This window comes from Schistocerca americana, unplaced genomic scaffold (assembly GCF_021461395.2).
Source record: "Schistocerca americana isolate TAMUIC-IGC-003095 unplaced genomic scaffold, iqSchAmer2.1 HiC_scaffold_97, whole genome shotgun sequence".
NCBI classification, from domain to species: Eukaryota; Metazoa; Arthropoda; class Insecta; order Orthoptera; family Acrididae; genus Schistocerca; species Schistocerca americana.
The window spans coordinates 485,001-490,000 of record NW_025726752.1 but is presented as its reverse complement, the minus strand read 5'-3'; the positions used below and the strand labels follow the sequence as shown (position 1 = coordinate 490,000).

The window sequence follows — 5,000 nt, the reverse complement described above, 5'->3', positions numbered from 1 at the left end:
CCGTAACCTAACCTATGTCGTACCTTAACCTAACCTATGTCGTACCTTAACCTAACCTATGTCGTACCTTAACCTAACCTATGTCGTACCTTAACCTAACCTATGTCGTACCTTAACCTAACCTATGTCGTACCTTAACCTAACCTATGTCGTACCTTAACCTAACCTATGTCGTACCTTAACCTAACCTATGTCGTACCTTAACCTAACCTATGTCGTACCTTAACCTAACCTATGTCGTACCTTAACCTAACCTATGTCGTACCTTAACCTAACCTATGTCGTACCTTAACCTAACCTATGTCGTACCTTAACCTAACCTATGTCGTACCTTAACCTAACCTATGTCGTACCTTAACCTAACCTATGTCGTACCTTAACCTAACCTATGTCGTACCTTAACCTAACCTATGTCGTACCTTAACCTAACCTATGTCGTACCTTAACCTAACCTATGTCGTACCTTAACCTAACCTATGTCGTACCTTAACCTAACCTATGTCGTACCTTAACCTAACCTATGTCGTACCTTAACCTAACCTATGTCGTACCTTAACCTAACCTATGTCGTACCTTAACCTAACCTATGTCGTACCTTAACCTAACCTATGTCGTACCTTAACCTAACCTATGTCGTACCTTAACCTAACCTGTATTGCGCCTTAACCTAACCTGTATTGCGCCTTAACCTAACCTGTATTGCGCCTTAACGTAACCTGTATTGCGCCTTAACGTAACCTGTATTGCGCCTTAACGTAACCTGTATTGCGCCTTAACGTAACCTGTATTGCGCCTTAACGTAACCTGTATTGCGCCTTAACGTAACCTGTATTGCGCCTTAACGTAACCTGTATTGCGCCTTAACGTAACCTCTATTGCGCCTTAACGTAACCTGTATTGCGCCTTAACGTAACCTGTATTGCGCCTTAACGTAACCTGTATTGCGCCTTAACGTAACCTGTATTGCGCCTTAACGTAACCTGTATTGCGCCTTAACGTAACCTGTATTGCGCCTTAACGTAACCTGTATTGCGCCTTAACGTAACCTGTATTGCGCCTTAACGTAACCTGTATTGCGCCTTAACGTAACCTGTATTGCGCCTTAACGTAACCTGTATTGCGCCTTAACGTAACCTGTATTGCGCCTTAACGTAACCTGCATTGCGCCTTAACGTAACCTGCATTGCGCCTTAACGTAACCTGCATTGCGCCTTAACGTAACCTGTATTGCGCCTTAACGTAACCTGTATTGCGCCTTAACGTAACCTGTATTGCGCCTTAACGTAACCTGTATTGCGCCTTAACGTAACCGATATTGCGCCTTAACGTAACCTATATTGCGCCGTAACGTAACCTATATTGCGCCGTAACGTAACCCACATTGCCCCTTAACGTAACCCACATTGCCCCTTAACGTAACCCACATTGCCCCTTAACGTAACCCAACACACGTTGGGCCTTAACCCAACACACGTTGGGCCTTAACCCAACACACGTTGGGCCTTAACCCAACACACGTTGGGCCTTAACCCAACACACGTTGGGCCTTAACCCAACACACGTTGGGCCTTAACCCAACACACGTTGGGCCTTAACCCAACACACGTTGGGCCTTAACCCAACACACGTTGGGCCTTAACCCAACACACGTTGGGCCTTAACCCAACACACGTTGGGCCTTAACCCAACACACGTTGGGCCTTAACCCAACACACGTTGGGCCTTAACCCAACACACGTTGGGCCTTAACCCAACACACGTTGGGCCTTAACCTGCTCTGTAATTGTCATACGACGCGTTAAATTAGTGTAGTGTTGCCTAACTGCAACCCCCGCAATATAGTTTGCTACTCGCACTGCCCGGTCCCCAGTGTATCGCTTCATGTTAAACACCTTGCAGCTATACACTGTAATGTGGATGGCAGCAGGACGTACATGCTCAATGCCCTTTGCAGTTGTTCATTGGCATTTGCAGTTGTTCATTGGCATTCGCATGTGCGAAGCACTTAGCCTACGCTGTGGTACGGCCTGTGTCAACTGTCCGCTGATGTTGTACGTCCAAATCACACACTGTACTGCACATTGGTCCTCATGTACTGAATGATACATCGTGGTACATGTGACCGTACAACGACTGCGCCAACAACGGCGAACCATGCGGTCCAAATGTTGTGCACTCAGCTACGTGTCGTCTCCCTATAAGAGCTGGATTGCAGTGTGGTATGCCCTGGATGGCGATCAGCATGAGCCGTCTGTTGATGTAGTGGCGCGTGTTGTCAGACGTAGTCGTCTCTTCTCACACACCGTGATAGCATGGTGCACTGCGTTCCACATCTGCGACATGCGACAGAGGCCGGTTGACAGTCGTTCGCGCAATGGACATCGCATACGTACGGGGGCCACCTTCCACGTGTTCGCGAAGCGTGCACATGTTGTTGCGTGTATGTGGGCAGACATAGTGTGTCGTGACACCTGACACAGGCATGCAACAATCGTTGAATTTGCAAATGGCGATGGACGCCTACGTTTGCTGGTGACGTTATGCAAATGAACAACTGGTAAACCGTTGTGGTGCGGTTGTTCTCGCTAGAGGTGAATCAGTGATGGCGACGATCGGTTGAGCTACCAACCGGTTGTTCCAGCGATACCCACCATGCCCACGAACGTGAATGGCATCTGGGTGTGAAGCGATACGCGGCGGTGGCTGGGTGGGACCGTCCCCGGCCGGTGAGGGGGGGCCTCCCGGCGTGCTGGCCGCGCGGTGCGTGGGCGCACGCGCTACAGCCGGCTGGTGGGGGCGGCCAGTGGCAGGCGCGCCGGCCGACGGAGGCGGCAGGCGGCGCAGCTGCGCGCCGGCGCACCCTGCACGCGGCGCCGTGCGGCCAAAGTAGGTCCTCGCGGGCCCGGTGCGAAGCGCGGTGGACATCTGCAGTGTGCTGGTCCGATTGAGGACTGTGTGCGCTGAGGATGCGCCGCCGCCCGGCGCTCGGCGCCGCGACGCCGTCTGCTGCTCGGTCGCCTCTGCGGTTCTCGCAGGTGGTTTGTATCGCAGCTGTGCGGACGTGTTGGCGCGTGCGCTGTGCTGGGAGAGTTCGCTTCGGCACCCAAGTGGGGCTTTTGTCCTTCTGTGGCGCTGGCGTTGGAGCTGCCGGTCACCGTAGGTGGCGCGTGTTGTCTCCCGCCGGCAATGCCACGACAGCACGCTCCCGGGCCTCTGTCGGCAGCGGCAAGCTCAGTTGGGAGAACGGGTGGTCGCACCTAAAGCGTCTACTCGCCAAACTCCGGGCGATTGCGCCTCTCTCGAACCCGACCAAGTACTTAGGACGGCGCTGCGCGCCGCCGGGACCTGAGAGGGTTTCGAGGTGTATTGTGCAGGGGAGCTCAGCCTCCTCCTGTTTGCAGAATAATTGAGCGGACGCTTGCGTGTTCGCGCGGGCCCCCGGGACACACTCCCGGGCGGCCGGCTGCTCAGCTCTAGTTGACGCAGCTCCCTGGTTGATCCTGCCAGTAGTCATATGCTTGTCTCAAAGATTAAGCCATGCATGTCTCAGTACAAGCCGCATTAAAGTGAAACCGCGAATGGCTCATTAAATCAGTTATGGTTCCTTAGATCGTACCCACGTTACTTGGATAACTGTGGTAATTCTAGAGCTAATACATGCAAACAGAGTCCCGACCAGAGATGGAAGGGACGCTTTTATTAGATCAAAACCAATCGGTCGGCTCGTCCGGTCCGTTTGCCTTGGTGACTCTGAATAACTTTGGGCTGATCGCACGGTCCTCGTACCGGCGACGCATCTTTCAAATGTCTGCCTTATCAACTGTCGATGGTAGGTTCTGCGCCTACCATGGTTGTAACGGGTAACGGGGAATCAGGGTTCGATTCCGGAGAGGGAGCCTGAGAAACGGCTACCACATCCAAGGAAGGCAGCAGGCGCGCAAATTACCCACTCCCGGCACGGGGAGGTAGTGACGAAAAATAACGATACGGGACTCATCCGAGGCCCCGTAATCGGAATGAGTACACTTTAAATCCTTTAACGAGTATCTATTGGAGGGCAAGTCTGGTGCCAGCAGCCGCGGTAATTCCAGCTCCAATAGCGTATATTAAAGTTGTTGCGGTTAAAAAGCTCGTAGTTGGATTTGTGTCCCACGCTGTTGGTTCACCGCCCGTCGGTGTTTAACTGGCATGTATCGTGGGACGTCCTGCCGGTGGGGCGAGCCGAAGGCGTGCGACGCGCCTCGTGCGTGCTCGTGCGTCCCGAGGCGGACCCCGTTGCAATCCTACCAGGGTGCTCTTGAGTGAGTGTCTCGGTGGGCCGGCACGTTTACTTTGAACAAATTAGAGTGCTTAAAGCAGGCAAGCCCGCCTGAATACTGTGTGCATGGAATAATGGAATAGGACCTCGGTTCTATTTTGTTGGTTTTCGGAACCCGAGGTAATGATTAATAGGGACAGGCGGGGGCATTCGTATTGCGACGTTAGAGGTGAAATTCTTGGATCGTCGCAAGACGAACAGAAGCGAAAGCATTTGCCAAGTATGTTTTCATTAATCAAGAACGAAAGTTAGAGGTTCGAAGGCGATCAGATACCGCCCTAGTTCTAACCATAAACGATGCCAGCCAGCGATCCGCCGCAGTTCCTCCGATGACTCGGCGGGCAGCCTCCGGGAAACCAAAGCTTTTGGGTTCCGGGGGAAGTATGGTTGCAAAGCTGAAACTTAAAGGAATTGACGGAAGGGCACCACCAGGAGTGGAGCCTGCGGCTTAATTTGACTCAACACGGGAAACCTCACCAGGCCCGGACACCGGAAGGATTGACAGATTGATAGCTCTTTCTTGATTCGGTGGGTGGTGGTGCATGGCCGTTCTTAGTTGGTGGAGCGATTTGTCTGGTTAATTCCGATAACGAACGAGACTCTAGCCTGCTAACTAGTCGCGTGACATCCTTCGTGCTGTCAGCGATTACTTTTCTTCTTAGAGGGACAGGCGGCTTCTAGC

General features: G+C 52.5%; 1 non-coding gene across 1 annotated transcript in view; it reads left to right on the top strand.

The window, feature by feature from the left end:
• Positions 1-3,487: 3,487 nt before the first annotated feature.
• The window catches only part of LOC124593025, a 1,910-nt gene continuing 397 nt past the window's right edge, over positions 3,488-5,000 (top strand). Inside the window, exon 1 of the ribosomal RNA XR_006977777.1 lies at positions 3,488-5,000. This exon is cut by the window's right edge and continues 397 nt beyond it. This is a non-coding gene — a ribosomal RNA (small subunit ribosomal RNA).